At 45.2% G+C, this 25882-nt stretch overlaps 1 protein-coding gene and 1 pseudogene across 4 annotated transcripts in view; one reads left to right on the top strand and one right to left on the bottom strand.

Moving 5' to 3' along the window:
• Nucleotides 1–5691: 5691 nt before the first annotated feature.
• On the bottom strand, nt 5692–13230 carry LOC105725901 (keratin, type I cytoskeletal 18-like; annotated as a pseudogene).
• SLC25A30 (solute carrier family 25 member 30) overlaps nt 6684–25882 on the top strand; it is a 41838-nt gene continuing 22639 nt past the window's right edge. The window contains exon 1 of one of the 4 annotated variants that reach the window (XM_064373549.1): nt 6684–6700. The gene's annotated coding sequence lies outside the window, so the exon portion shown is untranslated. Of the gene's footprint in view, nt 6701–8329; nt 8349–21442; nt 21524–22171; nt 22306–25882 lie in introns of those variants that run through there. The other 3 variants (XM_064373548.1, XM_012465182.2, XM_012465183.2) reach the window with 3 other exon arrangements.

Raw genomic sequence — 25882 nt, forward strand, 5'->3', positions numbered from 1 at the left:
AATGCATATCCTTGTAACTGGAGCCATCAACTGAGAACTGGCCTTGACCTGTGGGGAAGGACACAATGAGAGAAACCCAGCAGGACATTGTTATCAGCTCCAGCGTAAGCACGAGGTCGAAATGCACCTGCTTCTTGAGCTGCCCTTCTGCAGAGGAATTTGCTAGTTAACCCGCACTGGTTGAGTGTCTGTTCTATTTAGAGTTCCTGTTAAGCTAAGTATCAGCTCTTTAGGTCATAAATACATTGAGCATTTTGGGAAGACATTTAATATGTGTGTGTCCATGTATTTCTCTAACAACCATCCCCTAATTTTTTTTACATGATGCATGATGTCCATATTAGATTCTGAATAAGGTCCTTTTCTTTCTTTCTTTTTCTTTTTTTTTCGAGACCAGGGAGTACAGTGGTGTGATCTCAGCTCACTGTAACCTCAACCTCCTGGGCTCAAGGGCTCCTCCTACTTCAGTTTCCAGAGTAGCTGAGACCACAGGTGTGTGCCACCATGCTCAGCAAATTTTTGTTTTTGTTTTTGTTTTCTTTTTTGCAGAGACAGGGTTTCACCATGTTGCCCAGGCTGGTCTCGAACTTCTGGGCTCAAGTGATCCACCAGCCTTGGCCCCCCAAGGTGCTAGGATTACAGGTTTACACATATGAGCCACTGTGCCCAGCCTTTCTTTTCTTTTCATTTCTTTCTTTTCTTTAACTTACAATGCTTTAATTTTTTTTGACAGTTTTATTGAGGTATAACTGATATACAAAAAACTGCACATATTTAAATGTATACAAATTGATGACTTTGGTAATAATGCACATATACCTGTGATACCATTGCCACAATCAAGCATCATCTCCAAAAGTTTCATTGTGCCCCATTGTCTGCCTTTTTGTGTGTGCATATGGGAGGAAGAACACTTAACATGAAATCTACCCTTTTTTTTTGAGCTGGAGTCTCATTCTTGTTGCCCAGGCTGGAGTGCAATGGTGTGATCTCAGCTCACCGCAACCTCCGCCTCCCGAGTTCAAGCAATTCTCCTGCCTCAGCTTCCTGAGTAGCTGGGATTACAGGCAATGCATGAGCCACAAGGCCTAGCTAATTTTGTATTTTTAGCAGAGATGGAGTTTCTCCATGTTGATCAGGCTGGTCTGGAACCCCTGACCTCAGGTGATCCACCCACCCTAGCCTCCCAAAGTGCTGGGATTACAGGTGTGAGCCACCATGCCCAGTGTCCTCTTAACAATTTTTTAAGTGCACAGCATGGTATATTGTTACAATAGGCACTATGTTATACAGCGGATATCAAGATCTTAATCATCTTGTATAACTGTAGCTTCATACCCATCAAAAAGCTCCCCATTTCCTCCATCCTCTGGCAGCCTCCATTGTATTTTCTGCTTCTCTAAGTTTGATTATTTTAAAGGCCTGATGTAAGCGACATCATGCAGTATTTGTCCCTCTGTGACTTGACTCATTTCACCTAGCATAATGTCCTTTAGGTCCATCTGTATTGTCACAAATCATCCCCTAATGATTTTATGCAGGGATGCCTTGGTTCTACGGTAGCTCCCTTCCACATAAGCAATGATACAGTGTGCTTAAATGTGTGGGAATCGGGTTTTTAAAAATTTTTTTATTTTTTTCCAACTAAATCTCTTTGAAGGAATCAGATTTTTATACTCGTACTGCATGAAGCCATCCACAACAACCCACACGAATAGTGTCTGTGTAAGAGGAGGCACAGTCAAACAGAAAGCATTCTCTTTTCAGCATGTCTGCAGAGCTTGGGCACTGGCATATGCAGAGAGGCCCTCACAGGACTCTCCTTAAAACCTAAAGTGATTTTAAAACTTGTGGCCAGGTGTGGTGGCTCATGCCTGTAATCCCAGTACTTTGGGAGACTGAGTCAGGTGGATCACTGAGGTCAGGAGCTCGAGACCAGCCTGACCAACACGGCGAAACCCTGTCTCTACTAAAAATACAAAAATTAGCCAGATGTAATGTCGCATGCCTGTAATTCCAGCTACTTGGGAGTCTGAGGCAGGAGAATCATTTGAACCCGGGGGGCAGAGGTTGCAGTGAGCCAGATCACACCACTGCACTTCAGCCTGGGCAACAGAGACTCTGTCTCAAAAAAAATTAAATTTAATTTAAAAACCACCAAAATGCTCCCCTTGAGGTTGTACAATAAATAATCATAGTGACTGAATTCTGCTGTAAAATCAATAACATGTGACTTGCTTATAAGTTTGCTTAAATAAGTTATAAATCTATGATACATTTTTTTTCATGTTGCCCAGGCTGGAGTGCATTGGCGTGATCTTGGCTCACTGCAACCTCTGCCCCCCGGGTTCAAGTGATTCTCCTGCCTCAGTCTCCCAAGTAGCTGGGATTACAGGCACTCGACACCATGCCCAGCTAATTTTTGTATTTTTAGTAGAGAGAGGGTTTTGCCGTGATGGTAAGGCTGATCTTGAACTCCTGACCTCAGGTGATCCACCCACCTTGGCCTCTCAAAGTGGAAGGATTATAGGCATGAGCCACCACACCTGGCTTTTTTTTTTTTTACTTAAAAATATTGAGGTGATAGGCCAGGCGTGGTGGCTCATGCCTGTAATCTCAGCACTTTGGGAAGCCGAGGCCGGCACTTGGCCTGAGATCAGGAGTTCTAGACCAGCCTGGCCAACATTGTGAAACCCGTTTGTACTAAAAATACAAAAAATTAGCCAGTGTGGTGGCGCATGCCTGTAATCCCAGCTACTCAAGAGGTTGATGTAGGAGATCGCGCCACTGCACTCCAGTCTGGGTGACAGAGCAAGACTCTGTCTCAAAAAAAAAAGTGTATATATATATATATATATAGAGAGAGAGAGAGAGAGAGAGAGAGAGGGAGAGAGAGAGGTGAAATTTGCATAACATTTAACTGTTTTGTTTTGTTTTGTTAAGACAGGCTCTTGCTCTGTCACTCAGGCTGGAGTGCAGTGGTGCCATCATAGCTCACTGCAGCACTGACCGCCTAGGCTCAAGCGATCTTCCTACCTCAGCCTCTGGAGTAGCTGGGACTACAGGCATGTGCCACCATGCTTGGCTAATTTTTGTATTTTTTTTGTAGAGACGGGTTTTGCTATGTTGCCCAGGCTGGTCTCCAGTTCCTGAGCTCAAGCGATCTGCTCACCATGGCCTCCCAAAGTATTGGAATTACAGGCGTGAGCCACTGTGCCCAACCTATTTACCTGTTTTAAAGTGTACAACTTGGTGACATTACAGGGCTGAGCCACTATACCCAACCCATTTATGGGTTTTAAAGTGTACAACTTGGTGACATTTAGTGTGTTTACAATGTTATGCAACCATTACCTGGTTCCAAAGTTATGTTTTTGAACAAGTGTGCATGAGTATTGGGGATGATCTTGACTCCTGTATTGAAAGACTCTGTCAATGTTGCCGGTCAGACTGGCCCCAGGTGCTATAGGTTTATGGGCCTAAACGTCTTTTTTTTCTTGAGCCAGAATCTCTCTCTGTCACCCAGGCTGGAGTGCAGTGGCACCATCTTGGCTCACTGCAACCTCTGCCTCCCATGTTCAAGCGATTCTCCTGCCTCAGCCTCCTGAGTAGCTGGGACGCCTGGCTAGTTTTTGTCTTTTTAGTACAGACTGGAGTTTCACCATATTGGTCAGGCTGGTCTTGAACTCCTGACCTCGTGATTCACCCGCCTTGGCCTCCCAAAGTGCTGGGATTACAGGCATGAGCCACTGTGCCCAGCCTCTCAGTATGTTTTTTCAAACTAGTTTTCAATTAAGTGGGTTGTGAACAATATGAACAAAAGATAAAAAAGAATGGAATAAGAAGGAATATGGTGCATTGCAGATACAATAAGTATTCCTTCCAGAAATATTTGTCTCAGTAGTATGTTTGTGTGTGTGTGTTTACTGGGTTATGATGTAAAATGTGTTTCTTAATGTGAGTTATAGTTTAACAAGTTTGAACGCCATGGACATAAATGGCTGTGGCCCTGTCAAAATAGCTCAGATTTTTCTTCACCAGCCTGGGGCCTCAGCCAGCTTCCCTGACCCTTCCACTATTACCAGATGGAAATGTCATGATTGTGTCCTTGTGCTAAACTCATGTACGCTCTTTATCAGAGGCAAAAATGGAGCATGACAGTCTGTTCTTAGGGCAAGTTCCAAGAACTGAGAACACAGTCCCCACAGGGTCATACAACTTTCAATTTTCCAATTCCTAACCCAGTGTCAGTTCTGGCTTTGCTCTCCTCGGTTATTCTGTGAATGTACTCGATCGTTCTAGGAGTTTCTGCAGTCACAGGCCGGGGCACTGTCCTCGCTGACACTCTGAAGAGCCACACTGCAGAACATTCGGGCTAAAATTACCCCGGGAGCCACCTGTTTAGTTCCCTTTACACTTGAACCTCTCAGCAGGAAGTGCCCCAGATCACTTACTGTTTCCCAAACTCTTTTTCATGGAAACAGCCATTTATTCCATCTGTTGGAGGTCGAAATTTGCCCTTTAAATTTTGCCTGTGATAAACTTAAGTCTGACAGTTTGCTTTGGCAATATCTATGTGAAAGAAACTCAGAAAGTTAGGGAGTGAAATATTTAGCCAAATGATGGGCTAAAAAAATAATGCAGGCAATTCCAGTTAAGGTTCAGATTGAACTTTTTTTTTTTTTTTTTTTTTGAGACAGAGTGTCATTCTGTTGCCCAGGCTCGGGTACAGAGGCACAATACTACTCATTGCAGCCTCAACCTTCCTGGGCCCACGTGATCCTCCCACTTCAGCCCCTCGAATAGCTATGACTACAGGCGTGTGCCACCACACCTGGCCGTGATTTTTTTTTTAACATGCTGAATTGATTTTTTTTTTAAGTTTCCTATAGATATGCCTGGCCATAATAATTAATAAGTAGCAAAAAAAATTAATAAGTAGTCATTTAGGTTGCTATTAATATTGTATTTTTGAAATTGTATTGTTCAATACAAATTAATGGAAAGTACTGAGTATAAACCTCAGGACAAAACTACTTAGAAATAGTAAAGGTTTTAATTTTCTACTCAACTATTTAGTGATGTTGGTTTTGCCTACATGTGGCAGATCTTCTTTTTTTTTTTTTTGAGACGAAGTTTCGCTCTTGTTACCCAGGCTGGAGTGGTGCAATGGCGCAATCTCGGCTCACTGCAACCTCCGCCTCCTGGGTTCAGGCAATTCTCCTGCCTCAGCCTCCTGAGTAGCTGGGATTACAGGCACACGCCACCATGCCCAGCTAATTTTTGTATTTTTAGTAGTGATGGGGTTTCACCATGTTGACCAGGATGGTCTCGATCTCTTGACCTCGTGATCCACCTGCCTCGGCCTCCCAAAGTGCTGGGATTACAGGCATGAGCCACCTCGCCCGGCCGGATCTTCTTTATGCAACACGAAAGAGATGTGTGGAATGGTGATAATCCTGATGATGGTATCAGTAACAATAGTAATGTTTATTGTGCACAGGTCACTCTGTAAATTATTCCATTTATCCTTTAATTCTTCCCAAAAATCATCTGAAACATGTACATCTATTTATTTTACTTCTAAGGAAACAGAATTATAAAGAGAATAAGCAACTCTTTTTTTTTTTAATGACCTCTGAACTTTTTATTGGCGTCCTGCTCCCCAAAGGGTCCCCTGCTTCTGCTGGCCTAATGTCTCAGAACTTCGGTGTCGTTGGTCTCAGACACCACTTTGCCATCCACTATCCTGTGCGTGGTGGTCTTTTGGATGGTTTGCATGGAGTTGCTGCTGTCCAGGGCATCACCAAGACTGAAGTCCTCGCCATCTTCCAGCAGGCGGTGGTAGGTGGCAATCTCATCTCCAGCTTGACCTTGATGTTCAGCAGAGCCTCATACTCCTGGGCCTGGCGCTGTCCCTCTGCCTGGGTCTGTGCCAGCTCTGACTCCAGGTGCAGCAAGATCCCGTTGAGCTGCTCCATCTGCAGGGCGTAGCGGGCCTCCACCTCCCTCAGGCTGTTCTCCAAGCTGATCTTTGTGTTTCTTATGGAGTCCAGGTCGATCTCCAAGGACTGGACTGTACGTCTCAGCTCTGTGAGTGTCATCTCAGCAGCTGTAACCTTGGAGGACTGTGTGGTGACTACAGTGGTGCTCTCCCCAATCTGCTGAGACCAGTACTTGTCCAGCTCTTCTCGGTTCTTCCGAGCCAGCTCGTCATATTGAGCCTGCCTATCTGCCATGATCTTGGCGAGGTCTTGAGATTTGGGGGCATCTACCTCCACGGTCAACCCAGAGCTGGCAATCTGGGCTTGTAGGCCTTTTACTTCCTCTTTGTGGTTCTTCTTCATGAAAGCAGCCCCTCCTTGAGAGCCTCGATCTCTGTCTCCAGCTGCAGCTGAGTGACATTGGTGTCATCGATGACCTTGTAGAGCCTATGGATGTCGCTCTCCACAGACTGGAACATGGCCAGCTCTGTCTCATACTTGACTCTAAAGTCATCAGCAGCAAGACAGGCATTGTCAATCTGCAGAACGATGCAGGCATTGTCCACAGTGTTTGCGAATATCTGAGCTCTCAGGTCCTCGATGGTCTTGGAGTAATAGCTCCAGTCTCTGACCTGGGGTCCCTTCTTTTCCAGGTGCTCCCGGATTTTGCTCTCCAGCTTCCGGTTCTCGGACTCCAGGCTCCTCACTCTGTCCAGGTAGGAGGCCAGGCGGTCGTTCGGGCTTTGCATAGTCTCCTTCTCGTTCTGGATGCCTCCCATTCCTGCCAGACCCCTGGCCATCCCCGCGGCCAGGTCCCCGGCCCACATGCCACCCTGGAAGCTGGTGGAGCGGGACACAGAGATGTGGGAACCAGAGCCCCCAGCGCCTGCATAGACGCTGGCCGCGCTGCTGACCCACTGGGAGCCGTAGCTGGGCACCTGGATGGAGCCCATGGACCGGAAGTTGGTGGAGAAGGTGGAGCCGGTGGTGAAGCTAGTGCTGCCCAGGGAGGAAAGCGAGAGGACCGGACTCAGGCTTTGCTGACGACCTCTCTTTTTTTTTTTTTTGAGATGGAGTCGCGCTTTGTCGCCCAGGCAGTTACAGTGATGTGATCTCGGTTCACTGCACCTTCATCTCTCCCGTTCAAGCCATTCTCCTGGCTCAGCCTGTCAAGTAGCTGGGATTACAGGCACGTGTAACTATGCCAGGCTAGTTTTTGTATTTTTAGTAGAGATGGGGTTTCACCATGTTAGCCAGGCTGGTTTCCTACTCCTGAAATAATCCACCCACCTCGGCCTCCCAAAGTGCTGGGATTACAGGTATGAGCCACTGCGCCTGGCCCTGAGATGCATTTTAAAGGCAGAGACAGCAGGATATACAGGGTGGATATTGATGATGAGGGAGAAAACAAAAATTAAAGATGACCTCTTGGTTTTTGGTTTGAGCTCAAATAACTGATGGTGACATTTACTATGAGAAAGATGAGAAAAGGAACAGGCTTCGGGAACAAAAATAAGAGGCTCTATTAGGTGTACTTAAGTGTGAGTTGCCTAATTACATCTAACAGAAGGTGTCAAATAGGCCACTGGATATGTGAGTCTGGAGTAGCAAACAGAGCAGGGTAGACATAGAAGTGTGCAATTGTCAGGTGGCGTTTACAGCCCAGGACTAGATGAAACCATTGGGGATAGTGTGTGGTTTGAGAAACGAGAGGACTCAGGATAGAGCCCGGAGGCATCCTAATATTTAGACACCTATAGAGAGAATGAGAAGGGCTAGCTAGTGACAAGGAGAAACATTAGGAGCATATTTCTTTCATTAATAAAATTAAATTTTAAAAAAACCAAAGTTATACCCGTTCATAGTCTCACTGTGTCACCCAGGCTGAAGTGCAGTGGCATGATCTGGGCTCACTGTAACCTCTGCCTCCTGGGCTCAAGCGATCCTACCACCTCAGCCTCCCGGTGGCTGAGACTGCAGGCGCACCACCATGTCTGGCTAATTTTTGTATTTTTTTGCCCAGGCCGATTACCTGCCTCAGCCTCTTAGAGTGCTGGGATGCTCAGCCCATATTCTTAAGAGTAAAATTGTTCTACAGGGTTTGCAATGAAAAGAATGGTTATCTGCTTCATTCTACTCCATTACTCAACCCCGATGCCCAGAGGCAACCACTTTAAACTCTTTACATTGTTTTTCCTGGTGTTTTTATTTGTTCTTCTATTTTATTTTATTTTATTTTTTTTTAGATGGAGTCTCCCTCTATCAGGCTGGAGTGCAGTGGTGTGATCTCAGCTCACTGCAACCTCTGCCTCCTGGGTTCAAGTGATTATCCTGCCTCAGCCTCTGGAGTAATTGGGACTGCAGGTGAGTGCCACTACGTCCAGCTAATTTTTGTATTTTTTAGTAGAGATGGGTTTCACCATGTTGGCCAGGATGGTCTTGATCTCCTGACCTCGTGATCCGCCTGCCTCGGCTTCCCAAAGTGCTGGGATTACAGGTGTGAGCCACTGTGCCAGGCCTTGTTCTTCTATTTTATTTGTTATTTCTTTTCTTTTTTGCTATCTCTATAGAGATATCATGTCTCTATAGAGACATCCTTCTACTGACGACAAAGACTTACTCTTTATTCCTATCACTCACCCTCACACATACTTGCATGCATTTACACTGACACACAGAGTTCCTCACTATCTTTTCATTATAATTACATCACAATTTTTGGTTAAATCAACAAACGGTATTAATTACTCTGACTTTGTAAATGTTATTCATAGCTGAGCCATGTAGTATATTATGATTATATTTCCTTTTAAAAATATAACCCCTGTTTTTTCCTGGAATTGATAATTGCTTTCATTAAAAACAAATTTAGCTTCATTTTCTGGGTAGCTATTTCTAATTTACCTCAAAATTCTTTATTAGAAGTATAAAGTCTCTATCAGTATTTTCACCGATATCAGGTGATGTATCAGTTTCATTTTTTTTTCTTGGCAATATATTTCCAGGGTCTCTTCGTACTCCTGCTCCAATCTAGCTTGGTTGCTGTTGTCCTGGTATTTCTGTCTTTCTGTTTTGTTTTTGAGACAGGGTCTTGCTCTGTTGCCTAGGCTGGAGTGTAGTGGGGGCAATTATAGCTCACTGTAGCCTCAACTTCCTGGGCTCAAGTGATCTTCCTACCTCAGCCTCCTGAGTAGCTGGGGCTACAGGCACTTCCCACCATGCCCAGCTAATTATGATTTTTTTTTTTTTTTTTTTTTTTTGTAGACCCAGGGTCTTTCTATGTTGCCCAGGCTGGTTTTGAACTCTGGGCTCAAATGCAATCCTCCCAAGTACTGGGATTACAGGCATGAGCCACTGTACCCACCTGTACTGAGATTTCTTTTCAGTGTCATCTTGAGAATTCCTTTCCCCATCGTCCTTTGCTGGTCTCTTATTTCCTGAACCCCATTTCTCAATTTCTTCCTTAAATTAGGGGAAGAATATCCTCCATTAGCTTTCTTGGGGACACAGGCATGAGAGGTCAATTCTTTGAGAGCTTGCACCTGTTGGGTGCGGTGGCTCATTCCTGTAATTCCAGCACTTTGGGAGGTCAAAGCGGGCGTGTAACCTGAGGTCAGCAGTTTGAGACCAGTCTGGACAACATGGTGAAAACCCATCTCTACTAAAAATACAAAAATTAGCCAAGTGTGGTGATGCACACCAGTAGTCACAACTCCTTGGGAGGTTAAGGTCTGAGAATTGCTTGAACCCAGGAGGTGGAGGTTGCAGTGAACTGAGATTGTGCCATTGCACTCCAGTCTGGGTGACAGAGCAAGACTCCATCTCAAAAACAAAAACAAAAACAAAAACAAAACGAAGAGCTTGCACATAAGTAACTCTTCAGTTCTCCCATTGCTGGTTTGGTTAGGTAGATATTATAGTTTGGCAATAATTTCCCCTTAAATTTAAGGCATTGCTCCATTGTTTTCTAGTTTCCAGCATTGCTATTGAGAAGTTTTAAGTTATCATTATTCTTAATCCTTTAACTGTGATTTGTTTCTCTTTTATTGTCTTCCTCTCTCTCTCCACCCAAATTAAACTTTAAAAGTTAAAAAGAACACAAACAAATTGAAGAAGGATATAACTGGAAGGAAAATGCCCAGGAATGAAGGTAGAAAAACTCAATTACAACTGAAAAGCTTACCCTCCCCAAGGTCCCTGCTGATGGATCAGACACAACTTCTCCATAAAAATGGGACATATAATAATTGTAGGGGGCCAGACATGGTGGCTCATTCCTGTAATCCCAGCACTTTGGGAAGCTGAGGTGGATGGATCACCTGCGGTCAGGAGTTCAAGACCAGCCTGGCCAACATGGTGAAACCCCATCTCTACTAAAAATACAAAAATTAGTGAGGCGTGGTGGCATGTACCTGTAGTCCCAGCTACTCGAGAGGCTGTGGCAGGAGAATTACTTCAGCCTGTGAGGCGGAGGTTGTAGTAAGCTGAGATGGTGCTACTGCACTCCAGCCTGGGCGACAGAATGAGATCTGTCTCAAGAAAAAAAAAATTGTAGGGGGCCAAGGGAAAATTTCCCTTTTGCCCTCTGAAGCTTCACTGAAAATAAATTTACAAACGGCAGATTAATAGGAGAAATGCTGCCGGGCGCGGTGGCGCAGGCCTGTACTTTGGGAGGCCGAGGTGGGTGGATCACAAGGTCAAGAGATCGAGACCATCCTGGACAACATAGTGTGACCCCCGTCTCTACTAAAAATACAAAAATTAGGTGGCGCATGCCTGTAGTCCTGGCTACTTGGAAAGCTGAGGTAGGAGAATTACTCGAACCCAGGAGGCAGAGGTTGTAGTGAGCTATCACGCCACTGCACTCCAGCCTGGTGACAGAGTGAGACTCTGTCTTTAAAAAAAAAAAAAAAAAAAGGGAGAAATGTTGTATAAATTTATTAATGTGCATGGGGGAAAATCAAAGAGCAATTCCTCCACCACAATGGGGTACAGATATATCCTCTTCTGAGAGAAAGGGAGATGGGGTAACGTGAATGATTTAGGCAGGTAATAAAGGATTTTCAGGGAACGTCAATGGAATTGAAATATACAATGACCTGGGACAAACTGTTGGGCCCAATGAGCAAACAGTGGTTTGTGACAAAAGTCTATCCAGGTGTGTGGAAAAAGTTCAGTCATTCTTAGTTCAGTTAATGAAAGCTCAAGGAAGGGATCAGAGGTAATTGTTTTCTTTTTTTGGTGGGTCCAGACTTTAGGCAGACAGGGGACCTTCAGAGAACAACTTCATCCTGTGCTTTGGGAGAGACAGAGGATTGAGAGACAGGAAGATGGGAAAAAAGTCAGAGAGATGTAGCCTTTTCTTCAGTTCAGCATGTCAAAGCACCATGTTTTATTTATTTATTTATTTATTTTTCTTTTTTCTTTTTTCTTTTTTTTTTTTTTGAGACAGAGTTTCGCTCTTGTTACCCAGGCTGGAGTGCAATGGTGCGATCTCGGCTCACCGCAACCTCCGCCTCCTGGGTTCAGGCAATTCTCCTGCCTCAGCCTCCTGAGTAGCTGGGATTACAGGCACGCACCACCGTGCCCAGCTAATTTTTTTTTTTGTATTAGTAGAGACGGGGTTTCACCATGTTGACCAGGATGGTCTCGATCTCTTGACCTCGTGATCCACCCGCCTCGGCCTCCCAAAGTGCTGGGATTACAGGCTTGAGCCACCGCGCCCGGCCTTCTTTTTTTTTTAAATAGAGACGGGGTTTCACCATGTTGGCCAGGCTGGTCTTGAACTCCTGACCTCAGGTGATCCACCCGCCTCTGCCTCCCAAAGTCCTGGGATTACAGGTGTGAGCCACCACACCCGGCCAAGCACTGTGTTTTGGGGTATCAGTTTTGGGACCCAGCCCAGTATAGCTCCTGAGTCCTGGGTCCTAGTTTCAGATCTCTTCAAGATAAATAATCTCATTAATGTCCTGATCTTTTTTCATTATCTAAATTACCCAGATCATCTGAGTTGGTAAATCTGTTGTTATATGATCATGTAACTCTGGAAGGTTTAGAGTTAAATATAGAAACGACGAGCTAAATCAAACCCATAGTACTAATATTTTTAGTACTAACCGTTAAGTGTAAGACTATCTGCATATGTCTGCTGTTCATGTGAAGTGTCATAGTAAAGAAATAAATGATTCTCGTAGGGAATCTTACAGATTATCTTCCGATTTCAGTTTAAAATGTGCAATTGATTTTATACTTGTGATTTTAAACTGAAGGTGTAAGAGAATTTGGTAAAGTGTGTCAATTGTGCTGATTGTATTAAGAGAATCTTGTTACAAGAGTGTCCGGTAAGGCTGTCAGGAGGTCTTCCTGAAGGTCTCATGACTGTTGCTTCTACTAGGAACGGCTGTTACAGGCTGTGCTTTTTCCCCCTTTACCAAATGAACCCCAACAGGCTCAGGAAAAAATAGCCAAGGAACAGCTGAGACCAGACTGAAATATTTAAATGCAAATTTTGCCAAAGGCTCATGTAGGGGTCAGCAAACATTTTTTGTAAAGAACCAGATTGTGAAGATTTCACTCTTCAGGGCCCAGGAGGCAACATTGAGATTATGTAGATACTTACATAACCACTTAAGATGTAGCCACTTACAAAATGTAAAAACTATTCTTAATTCCGGGACCATACCAAGATAGGCAACTGGATAAATTGGTCCATGGACCATAATTTACTAACCCTTGGGCATAAAAATTCAAAAGATATCAAAATAAATAAATGCAGAGAGTAACATAAAATTAAATAAACCAGATTTCCAAGTACAGCTTACCAGACTTCACATGGGTTTCCCTGCACTGTTGTTCTTCCCATTGTGTCTACTGGAGCACATCTAAGGAAGCCGAAGTACTTTTGAGCAGGGCTTACAACTGTGGGAATATCAATGGGAAGGGACAGACAATTTGAAAAAGCCTCCATCCTGACCTCTGTCTTCCTGCCAACTCTCAAATTATAGAGACTCTCCAAATGTGCTTATATTTACTGGGGGCCCACAGTGCCAGGTGCTATGCTGAGCACTAATGAGCAAGATGGGGTCCCTACCCCAAGGAGCTTACCATCCCATGGGAAGACTGCCAAGAAAACTACCCATTCTATTGAAGTGCTGTAACTGTTCTCATAGCAGCATGGATGCACAAAGCGGGCAGACACCCACTTCACCCAGTTTTTAGGGATTAGGAGAGACTTCCTGGAGGACATGGTGTCCAAACTGAGGCCTGATGGCTGAGAAGGACTTAGCAAGAGAAAAAACTCAGCAGGTGCAATGTAGTGTGTGCCAAGTTGTGGAGGTAAAAGGGGTATCACTGTTTGGGGAGCTGTGAGTATTTTATACAACCATTCAGTGACTTACACAAAAGATGCATTCTCTTTTTATTTTATTTTATTTTGTTTTCTTTTTGTTGTTTGTGTTTGGTGAAAATAAAAAAGATGCATTCTCAACACAGCACCTGTAACCAGGAAAACATATGCCCAAAGCGACATTCCTGTAAAACAGGATTTCTCAAACTTCAGTACTACTGCCACTTTCCTGGGCACGGTAGAAGGTTTAGCAGCATCCCAGGTCCTTACTGACCTGCCAGTAGCAAGCATCTACTTGAGGCAACCAAAAAAGCTTGAGACATTGTGAATGCCTCCAGGAGGGCAAAATCTGATTGATTGAGAGTTAGAACTGCTGCAATAAGATATAATTATAAAGAATTTCTTTCTTTCTTTTCTTTTCTTTTTATTTTTTGAGACAGAGTCTTGCTCTGTCATCCAGGCTGGAGTGCCATGGCATGATCTCAGCTCACTGCAACCTCCATCTCCCAGGTTCAAGACATTCTCCTGCCTCAGCCTCCCAGGTAGCTGGGACTACAGGCATGCACCACCATGCCTGGCTAATTTTTTTTTTTTATTTTTTTATTTTAGTAGAGATGGGGTTTCACCATGCTGGCCAGGCTGGTCTCGAACTCCCGACCTCAAGTAATCCGCCCGCTTTGGCCTACCAAAGTGCTGAGATTACAGATGTGAGTCACCATGTCCAGCCAGTGATAAAGAATTTCACGGGTTCATTCCCAGTACACCAGCTGGGAACACTAGCCTATCCAGGTGTTCTTGTTAAGAGCAGCAATGGCTCATTGCTGCTCCATTTTGCCATGAAGTGGAGGTGACCAGATGTCTCAGATACAACCTCCTCCCTCCACCAATCACCAAAGGCTACCCCTAAAAGGTCTGACTAAGGCCTTTCATTCTGCAAGCACCAACCATCCAGAAAAACCTGCTAGACTCATTCTTGACAAGATGCAGGGCCATATTATCTGCATCATTGCTGTAGTTTAATGTAGTTAAACACACATTCGTCAAATTGTAGTTGATTCCAAAGCATTTGTAATTTGTTGTCACTATATAGTGCACATATAATTGCCAAGATGATGAAAACCATGATGTGGGTGAAAAATGGTTCCTGCTACCCAGCTCCTCATAGAGATTGGCATCATCCACCTAAGGAAGTGTAATGAGGGCTTTTGGCTGCGTGGATATTACTGTTTTAAACACAGTTTGCTAATAAAAGGCCTAAATGGCAAAAGACTAAAAGTCCAGCTACTTGCAAAGTGCCTATATGGCAGGACTTTAGAATGCAGGATTGAGAGGCAAGTGCATGGGTGAAGAGGATGGGGAACTGGATTCTTATGGCAAGTGCACAGGTGAGGAGGACGGGGAACTGGATTCTTATGGCAAGTGCACGGGTGAGGAGGACAGCGAACTGGATTCTTATGGCAAGTGCGCGGTGAGGAGGATGGGGAACTGGATTCTTATGGCAAGTGCACGGGTGAGGAGGACGGGGAACTGGATTCTTATGGCAAGTGCACGGGTGAGGAGGACAGGGAACTGGATTCTTATGGCAAGTGCGCGGTGAGGAGGATGGGGGACTGGATTCTTATGGCAAGTGCACGGGTGAGGAGGACGGGGAACTGGATTCTTATGGCAAGTGCACGGGTGAGGAGGATGGGGAACCACGTGGTCAGAGGCCTTGTGTGCCAGCCTGAAGGCTACTCCTTTTTTTTTTTGAGATGAAGTCTTGCTTTGTCTCCCAGGCTGGAGTGCAGCAGCACGATCTCGGCTAACTGCAGCCTCCGTCTCCCGGGTTCAAGTGATTCTCCTGTCTCAGCCTCCTGAGCAACTGGACTACAGGTGCGTGCTAACACGCCCAGCTAATTTTTGTATTTTTAGTAGAGATTAAGTTTTACCACGTTGGCCAGGATGGTCTCAATCCCTTGACCTTGTGATCTGCCCGCCTCAGCCTCCCAAAGTGCTGGGATTACAGGCGTGAATCACAGTACCCGGCCCTGAGGGCTTACTCTTAATCCCGAGGACACCGGGGAGCCAGTGAAGAATTTTAAGCCGGTGAGTGCCATAGCCAGATGAATTCAAAGATATTTCTACAGCACTTACATTTTACAAAGTATATTTTTGCACATACTGCCTCATGTAACATTCTGTAGGGAGGATACTGTTTCCATTTTGCAACTGAGGACTTTAATTAACTCAAGGTCAGAGAACTAATAAAGTTGTGGCCAGGACTGAGTAGAACCTAGGTCTTCATTTCCATATTGCTACCTGGGTGTGTTAACTATAGTCAGATAAAAAACATGCACAAAGAGCCAAATGGGGGGAAAGCTGAAGGCAAAGAACAGACGAAAAATAAGTTGCCTCCAGCAGGGACAAGAACTGAATAGTTCATAGATATGTTTCTTGATTTACTATTTTTTTGTTATTCTTTTTTTTTTTTTTTTGAAATGGAGTCTCATTCTGTTGCTCAGGCTGGAGTGCAGTGGTGTGATCTCAGCTCACTGCAACCTCCACCTCCTAGGTTCCAGCAATTCTCCTGCCTCAGCCTCCCAAGTAGCTGGGACTACAGGCGTGTGCCACCATGCCCGGCTAATTTTTGTATTTTTAGTAGAGATGGGGTTTTGCCATGTTGGCCAGGATGGTCTCGTACTCCTGACCTCAGGGAATCCACCTGCCTCAGCCTCCCAAAGTGCTGGGATTACAGGCGTGAGCTACCATGCCTGGCCTTTTTTTGTTATTCTTGTTTCTAAACTGGTTATGCTGCTGCAACCAAGTTAATACTCCCTAGAGAAATTGTTTCCAATCCATGGACCAAGACCTTGAGGGGGACCCAAGGTTACTGCAGGGGGTCCATAAATTTAATATGCATTTTCATAATGGACACTGAAAATACTATCATTTATTTTACAGGGACCTGAGTTTTTAAAAAAATTATATTTTCTTTCAAAGGGCTCTTTAGCCACGCATGGTGACTCATGCCTGTACTCCCAGCACTTTGGGATGCTGAGGCAGGAGGATTGCTTGAGTACAGGAGTTTGAGGCTGCAGTGAGCTGTGACTGGGCCACTGCACTCCAGCCTGGGTGACAGAGTGAGACCCTGTCTTGAAAAACAGAACAAAAGCACAACAAAACCCAGAAAGGAATCTTCATACTTGAAGGTTGGAGATTCCTGTGTATTTCCAAGTATTATGTGTTTATTAGCACAGGCTGGTGGGGCTTAGGGTAATGGTAGAGTTTGGGTGTGTAAAGGCTCTACAGGAAAGGGAGGAATCCAGTATGGTTGTAACAGTGCCACACAGTCATGAGTCTGGAAAGGACTTGGTGAGGTGAGAGAGAGATAGCAAGGATCAGGTACTTACTTCCCTGCCCTAGAAAGGCAAGCCTTCCAAAGACTTTCCCCCATCCTCTGGAGATTGTATTTATGGTCAGAATTCAGAGTATACTTCAAATGGGTCCAAAAACTATTGATTTCAAAACAGTGTGTGGACAAAAATCTAGATACTTACCTAGAGTCCAAGTTGGAGGACAGAAAAGGGATTGGTTAAGGTCAACCTGGGCCTGAGCTGGAGACACAGGAGAATGAAATAAGAGAGACATGGCCCTGGTCCCTGGTTCTGGCACTGGCCAGTTAGCTCATGAAACCTCTGTTCTATCATCCATACAATGGAAATAACATTTCTTTGGCTTGAATGAACCAAAGAATGTAAAGATTCCTGGAGTGGCTGGGCGCGTGGCTCACGCCTGTAATCCAAGCACTTTGGAGGCCAAGGTGGGCGGATCACCTGAGGTCGGGAGTTCAAGACCAGCCTGACCAACATGGTGAAACCCTGTCTTTAAAAAAAAAAAAAAAAAGATTCCTGGAGTGGCACTTTGCATCAATAGATGCAAGTTTTATACATATGCTTTTATTCTTTTTTCTTTTCTTTTCTTTTGAAATGAAGTCTCACTCTGTTGTCCAGGCTGGAGTGCAGTGGTGTGATCTCGGCTCACTGCAACCTCTACCTCCCAGTTTCAAGTGATTCTCCTGCCTCAGCCTCCCGACTAGCTGGGATTATAGGTGCCCATCACCACGTCTGGCTAATTTTTGTATTTTTGTTGTTGTTGTTTGAGACAGAGTTTTGCTCTTGTTGCCCAGGCCTTAGTGTGGTGGCGTGATCTCGGCTCCCTGCAACCTCCTCCTCCCAGGTTCAAGCAATTTTCCTGCCTCAGCCTCCCCAGTAGCTGGGATTACAGGCATGAGCCACCACACCCGGGTAATTTTTTCTGTATTTAGTAGAGACAGGGTTTCACCATGTTAATCAGGCTGGTCTCAAACTCCTGACCTCAAGTGATCCACCTGCCTCAGCCTCCCAAAGTGCTGGGATTATAGGCTTGAGCCACTGTGCCCAGCCTTAATTTTTGTATTTTTAGTAGAGATGGGTTTTCACCATGTTGGCCAGGCTGGTCTCAAACTCCTGACCTCAAGTGATCCACCTGCCTCGACTTCCCAGGTGTGTTGGGAGGTGAATAATGAAGACCGGGCATGGTGTTCACTCCCTTACAGGTGTGAACCACCATGCCCGGCCTTCATTTATTCTTTGACCCAGCAAATCGCACTTCTAGGAATTTACCCTGAAGCTAGACCTCTGCCAATAAAAAACAATGTTGAACAAAAGCTGATTCATTATATCATTATTTGTCATAGCAAAATATTGCAAAGTATCTAGGACATATATATATTAGTTTTCAATTGCTGCATGATACATTACCATAAATTTAGCAGCTTAAAATGACAACCACTTACTAGCTCACTGTTCTGTAGATCAGAAGTCTGGTGTGGCATGGCTGGGTTCTGTGCTCAGGGTACCCAAGATGGAAATCAAGGTGTTGGCTGCGCTTAGTTCTCATCTAGAGAACTAAGGAGGATGGATCTGTTTTCAAGGTCCTCCTTATAGCTGGCAGTATTTAGTTTCTTGTGGTGGTAGGATTGACATTGCCATTTCCTTGCTGGGTGTCAACTGGGGGCCACTTTCAGCTCCTAGAGACCACATGCATTTCTTTTGCCACAAGACTCTTCTGTCTTCAAGCAAGAGCAGCTGAAATCCAGCTCATGATTTGAATCTCTTACTTCCCCTTCTTTGGTGAGCAAGAGAAAACTCTGCCTTTAAAGAGCTCATGTAATTTTTAGCTGGGCACGATGAGTGAGCATCTGTGGTCTCAGTTACTTACTTCATAGGTTCACGTGAGAGAATCACCTGAACCCGGGAGGCAGGGGTTGCAATGAGCCAAGATTTCACTACTGCACTCCAGCTGGGAGACAGTATGAGATCCTGTCTCAAACAAAAAAAAACTCATCTAATTTGGTAAGGCCCACCTGATAATTTCCCCATAGGGTCAACTGATTTGGAACCTTACTTATGTACGCAAAATCCTTTCACAGCAGTACACAGATTAAGTGTTTGATTGAATAAATGGGAGAAAGTGTGTGTAACACCAGGGACTGAGAATCTTGGGGGTCATCTTAGACTTCTGCCTATCAAATAACAGGAAACTCACAGAATAGACTGGGGGGTCCATCCAACTATGCTGCAGTAATAAAGGATGAGGAAGACCTCTGGGAACTCTGGAGTGATTTCCAAGATACATTATATATTGCTAAGTGAAAAAGGCAAGGTGGATTCAAGTGTGCTACCCTACAAGTAGGGAAAGGAGAAGTGAGAAAAAATATATAGTGGTAGGCAGCCTCTAAGATGGCACCCAAGGATCCCTGCCTCCTGATGTTGGTGCTGTTATGCGGTTCCTTGCCCTTGAATGTGGGGTGGACTTATTGACTGGCTTATAGCAAATGAAATACAGCAGAAGTAGTGGGGTGTCACTACTAGATTAGGTTACAAAAAGACTGTGGCTTCTGTCTTGGAAGCTCTTTCTCTCTCTAGGGTGAAGCAAGCTACTATGTTGTGGTTGTTTTATGGAAGGGCTCATGTTGCAAGAAACTGATGTCTTCAGCTGTTGTGGCTTGATCTGTGTCTCCCCAAAAGATGTGTTGAAGTCTTAATGTACCTGGTACCTGCGAATGTGACCTTATCTGAAAATAGGGTCTTTGCAGAAGTAAGTTAAATAAAATCATACTGGATCAGGGCACACTCTAATCCAATGACTGGTGTCCTTATAAGAAGGAAATGTGGGCACAGAGACGCATGTATGCAAGGATGTCCTGTGAAGGCAGGGGTGAAGAATGGGGTGATGCGGCTGCAAGCCAAGGAAGGGCGAGGATGGCCAGCAACTGTCAGAAGTTGGGAGAGAGGCAAGGAAGGGGTCTTGCCTAGAGCCTTCAGAGAAAGCATGGCCCACCTGACATCTGGATTTTAGGCCTCTAGCTTCCAGACCTATGAGAGAATAAATTCCCGTTGTTTTAAGCATCCAGTTTGTGGTAATTTGTTATGGTGGCCTCAGGAAAGTAATACATCAGCCAGAAGTTGGGGAGGACCTTAAGCCTGCCAACAGTCATGTGAGTAAGCCAGAAAGAGAATCTTCTGAGGCCTGCCAACAGCCAGGTTGAGTGAGCTTTGAAGTGATTCTCCCTAGTCAAGCCTCGAGGTGACTTCAGCCCCAGGTGACACCCTGATTGTAGCCTGTGAGAAGCCTGGAGTCAGAGGTACTTACCTCAGCCACTCCTGAATTTCTAACCCACAGAAACTGTGAGGTTATAAAAGTTTGCTGTTTTAAGATGCTAACTTTTGAAATAATTTGTTATAAAGCAATAGATAACTAACACACACACACAGTCTTAATTTGGAGGAGGAATGGAAGAAACCAATGATGGTTAGTTACTAATAGGAGGTGGTTACTGGTCATGGATGGTTACTGATGAGGGGTGCCTGGGAATGGAGTGCAGGAATAGGAATGGAGGTGAGACTTATCTGATTATAACTTTTATAAGATTTGATTTTGAACCATATAAATGTTTTACATGTTCAAAAATAAAATTAAATAAAAAGATAAAAAATAAAACTAAAATTGATGCAAATAAAAATGACAAATCTAACACTGTATCAAACGGATAACCTGATACATTAAAAAGTAAATTAATTCAACAAACTTGGGAACACAGTACTCTTACTGTACACCATTTAGAAGGATATTGATAAAGACAATAAGAACTGCAATAAGATCTTGAATCTAGAAGGTATCTTGCTAGCGGTGATACTGGTGTGTAAGTCTCAACTATTTTGTGTAAACTGTAGGACAGAATAAACGAGCAAGTACATCGATGCTGATGGGAACCAGGTTTGTCATTGCGGGAGAAGGAAGATCCATGGAAAGGGGAAAGCTACAATGAACCCTACGGTGTTGGATTTTGAATTGGCGGTATCAGCATGAACTTATGATTTTTTTTTTTTCTTTTGACACGGAGTATCACTCTGCCGCCCAGACTCGAGTGCAGAGGCGCGATCTTGGCTCCCTGCAACCTCTGCCTCCCGGGTTCAAGCGATTCTCCTGTCTCAGCCTCCCGAGTAGCTGGGACTACAGGCGCCCGCCACCAGGCCAGGCTAATTTTGTATTTTTATTAGAGACGGAGTTTCACCATGTTAACCAGGCTAGTCTTAAACACCTGACCTCAGGTGATCCGCCCGGCTCGGCCTCCCAGAAGTGCTGGGATTACAGGCGTGAGCCACCAGCCTCTGTTTGTACATTCTCAAGTTAAAAGCTGGAGTATAAAAAAAATAAGTGGCAAGTTTACTTCCTTCCTACAGTGAAGGTTCACGCGGGCGCAGAGAACCGCACCCTGAGAAGGCTGCTTTTCCACGGTTCTCGATGCATTCCCCAAATTTCTCTTCCACCTCCCAGTCGAGATCGGAGGCCACAGCAGGTGTCACCGAGTCCCGGGCAGCTCCCTCCGCAGGCAGCGGCAGCTGAAGATCCCGAAAGGGACTTGGGACTGGCCCCGCCCCTCCATGTCCTAGTCTGGGGCGTCCAGGGGCGTGTCCTGGGCGTGGCTAGTACTGGCAGAAACCAATGGGAGCTGAGGAGGTCGGCATGTTTGCGCGGGCGGGGCGGGGCTGGGCTGCGCGCAGGCTCCTGGGCCGGTCCCGCCCGCGGCAGCGTTTTCTCCTTCTGAGCTGCCTCTGGTTCTTGCTGCAACCGTGTCGGGGTTGGTGGAGGTGCGGGCCGCCGCCGCTGCCAGGTAAGTCCTGGCCCGCGCCTCCTCCCGCCCGCCCCCCTTTCTCTGCGGGCCCGGAACCCGGGACTAGGGTAGGATTGGGCCGCGGTTTCCGGGGAGCCTCTTTGCCACCGGGCGTGCTCGGGGCTGCCTGTGTTCTCCGGTTCGCGGGTCGGGTCGGGCCGGGCTTGGCGGAGCGCGAGGTTCCGGGGACTGGGGACCGGGCTCCGCTTCTCGGGCTGCTGCCACCTAGGGGGTCGGGCCAGTGCTGCGGGGCCCCCGTCGCTGTTGGCCTGGGGTGATTCCTGTTGCAGGGACATTGAGATCCTAGTGGGAAGCCCGTCCTGGCATCTCCGCGTCTGCACGCGACCCCGGGCTTGCAACCCTGCCTGTGCGTCCCTCCCACTCGTGGGGTCATTCAAACGGCAGCCTGAGCGCCCGCGAGCTTCGCACTCTGGGAGAGGGCACACCGCATTCGGAATCGCTCGTGGCACATGCCAGGCTGGAAGGAAATTGCCTGGAAAGTTAATGAAGCTCTGGGTTTTAAAGTCTTTCTTGGTGCAGTTTCATGTAAAGCAGTTGAAGTGATTAGCATTTTTGTTCTGCGCAAGAGTAGCAAAACAAAGTCGGCACTGCCTGCGGATTCGGCAAGCCGTCCTACTTGGGATTGTGAGAAAGTGGGAAGGCATGAATTTTGCTTTTGGCTTTGCCGTGGCGAAGCTTTATGATCCCTGGCCTCAGTTAATTAACGTGAAACGAGATGATTTCGAAGGTTTCTTTTAAACTCCGCTTTTTGTAAGTCTGTGGTGAGTTCATTTTTCGTTCTGCACCTTTAAAAAGAATAGGAAATAGGGAAAACTCATGAAAGGGCATTATTGAAAGGGCAGTCAGTCCAGCAAGGAACAAAAATGTATGAGAGCTCGGAACCTTAAAGGCTGTGCGATTACAGTTTAAGACTTCAGACTGAAAAGGGTACAGCAAGTAAAATGGAAAGATCTTATCAAGAATGAAATAGGAGAAACTTGAAAAGCTTTCAGAAGTACCAACAGTTAGTATTATAGTTAATTACCTACGTTTACAGTGTACACATGAGGTCAGGTGGGTGAAAATAAATACTAAGCCACCATATAAAAGAAAATGTAGTAGACAGGATGTGTAACTTAGCATATGTTTCAAAGGGAGAATCCTTTGAAATTCTTAATTTGTATAGACATTTTCATTCAGAAAACTTCTTTTTTAACCTTTATTTATTATTTGGGACCGGGTCTTGCTCTGTCACCCAGGCTGCTCTAGTGCAGTGTCGTGATCATAGCTCTCTGCAGTCTTGAAGTCCTGGGCTTAAGTGATCCTTCTGCCTCAGCCTGCCAAGTAGCTGGAACTACAGGCACGCACCACCATGCCTGCATGGCTAGGTAATTTTTTGGATTTTTTTTTTTTTTTTTTTTTGAGTCTCACTCTGTTGCCCAGGCTGGAGTGCAATGGCACCATCTCGGCTCACTGCAACCTCTGCCTGCCAGGTTCAAGTGATTCTCCTGCCTCAGCCTCCCGTGTAGCAGGGACTACAGGCGCGCCACCATTCTCAGCTAATTTTTGTATTTTAGTAGGGACGGGGTATCGTCATCTTGGCCAGAATAGTCTCGAACTCCTGACCTCGTGATCCACCCGCCTCGGCTTCCCAAAGTGCTGGGATTACAGGCATGAGCCACTGTGCCTCGCTTTGAATTTTTTTTTAGTAGAGACGCGTGTCTCATTCTGTTACTCAGGCTGTCTTGAACCCCTGGCCTCAAGCTGTTCTCTGGCCTCAGCCTCCCAGGTAGCTGGGATTACAGGTATGTGTGACTAGCTCAGCTAACATTTTTGTTGTTGTTTTTTTAATTTTTATTCTTCACTTTTTGTTTCTGTTTTGTTTGTATCTATCTATCAGTTTTTTTTTTTTTTTTTTGAGATGGAGTTTTGCTTTTGTTGCCCAGACTGGAGTGCAGTGGCACAGTCTCAGCTTACTGAAAACTCCGCTTCCCAGGTTCAAGCAATTCTCCTGTCTCAGCCTCCCATGTAGCTGGAATTACGGGTGCCCACCACCATGCCTGGCTAATTTTTTAGTAGAGACGGGGTTTCACTGTGTCGGCCAGGCTAGTCTCAAACTCCTGACCTCAGGTGATCGACCCGCCTCAGCCTCCCAGAGTGTTGTGATTACAGGCGTGAGCCATTGTACCTGGCCTGTTTTGTTTTTAACTTAAAAAAAAATTTATTCAGCCAGTCACCAACAGCTCACATTTTTAAAAATAAAATTTTTTATTTCCTCTGCAGGAAAATCCTACATTTATTCTAAATGTATAGAATTCCCTGCCCTGACATCTACCAATTTTTTTTTTTGAGAGAGTTTTGTTCTTGTTGCCCAGGCTGGAGTGCAATGACTAGATCTTGGCTTACTGCAACCTCAGCCTCCCGGGTTCAAGTGATTCTCTTGCCTCAGCCTCCCAAACAGCTGGAATTACAGGCACATACCACCACACCTGGCTAATTTTTTGTATTTTTAGTAGAGACGGGGTTTCACCATGTTGGCTAGGCTGGTTGCAAACTCCTGACCTCGGCCTCCCAAAGTGCTAGGATTATAGGCATGAGCCACCACGCCAATGTTTTTCAACAGCCTTTGGAAGATAGTGTTTGGCTGCAAAGGCTTATCTAGAGGAAAGGTCATGTGATCCTTCAGAGAGCCCTTGAATATTCCGGATCCTTCAGAGAGTTTGAATATTTGATAGCTTTGACTAGGGGAAGTTGCTTTTCTTCTCTGAGGCTGTTTGCTCAGTTGTGTGATGTGGATAATGATACCTCTTTCATAGGATTTTGTGAGGAAAATGTATAGCCATGCCTGACAGCAGGTATTCAGTGATGACAGCTTGTGTTAGTATTATGTTCATAATGCAGCAAGGAGAAGTAAGAGGAGTTACTGGGCTTTAGTGTGGCTTAGAGAACATGGCTGTAAGAGGGTGTAAAATGAGAAGTGATCTACAACCACTGCCTGACACTGGAATTGCTGCAAAGTTGTAATTCCTTCCGTGAGATCCTGCACAGACACTATTGACTGCTAAGGACACATTAATCTCTCTAACTGTCTTGGCTGTCAACCTTGGCACTTCTGTAGGTCAAGTTGGGATTTTTCCAAACAACTGTGTTTGGAATTTAAGGAAGTATTTCAGGAGACCCCCTTCAGAGAGAGCTCAAAAACGAAGAAATGGGTTAGTTTACTGAACAGAGATTTCAGCCTAAGATAACTATAGCCCTGTCACAGCTTGCTGTGACCAGTACAGCTTAGTGGACATCTACTTACTTATTCCAGTCCTAACTAGAATCTTTTCCTTATTTTATTTTTTATTTTTCTTTTTTTTGAGATGGAGTCCGACTCTGTCACCAGGCTGGAGTGCAGTGGTGCGATCGTAGCTCACTGCAACCTCTGCCTCCCGAGTTCAGGTGAATTCTCCTGCCTCAGCCTCCTGAATAACCAGAATTACAGGTGCCTGCCAACACGCCTGGCTTATTTTTGTATTTTTAGTAGAGTTGGGGTTTTGCCATGTTGGCCAGGTGGTCTCGAACTCCCAACCTCAGGTGATCCACCTGCCTTGGCCTCCCAAAGTGCCAGGATTACAGGCCTGAGCCACCATGTCCACCTCCTTTTCCTTATTTGGATGTTTGTCCAACTACTGTGGCTCTCTGGTTCTTATTTAAGCCAAATTATTTATTCTTTTACTCAGCAAACATTAACTTGATAAGTCCCAGTAATATTAACTGCTTAGGGATCTAGTCCTAGCTTTTGGAAAGGAAAAGAGAAAAGCCAAAAAGTTGTTTTTACCCTCCAACTAGCTAATTTTTAAAAATTGTAATTGAATAGCAGTAATTGCTTATAGGCTGCTGATCCAGGAGTGGACACTGATTTGTAGAAAAGTTTTATTGGTGGTACTTCTGAATGAATGGGCATGTGATTCATCCCATGTGATTCAAAACTCTGAAGAAGCAATTCCATCACAATTTTGAGCTCTGGTTGAGTATTTGCATATTAGTATTAACCCAGAGCCTCTGGATTTTAACCAACTAAAAACTTAATATCAAAACTGATAGAGGAAAAGGTAGCCAAATCTCATTAAAACTTAACTAGCTGGGTAGGCATGGTGGCTTATGCCTGTAATCCCAGCATTTCGGGAGGCCAAGATGGGTGGATCACCTGAGGTCAGGCATTCAAGACCAGCCTGGCCAACGTGGCAAAACCCCGTCTGTAATAAAATATAAAATTAGCTGGGTATGGTGACACATGCCTGTGATCTCAGCTACTTGGGAGGCTGAGGCAGGGGAATTGCTTGAACCTGGGAGGCAGAGGTTGCAGTGAGCCAG

Source organism: Aotus nancymaae, unplaced genomic scaffold (genome assembly GCF_030222135.1).
Source record: "Aotus nancymaae isolate 86718 unplaced genomic scaffold, 86718_ANA_hifiasm-v0.15.2.pri h1tg000009l, whole genome shotgun sequence".
Lineage (NCBI taxonomy): Eukaryota > Metazoa > Chordata > Mammalia > Primates > Aotidae > Aotus > Aotus nancymaae.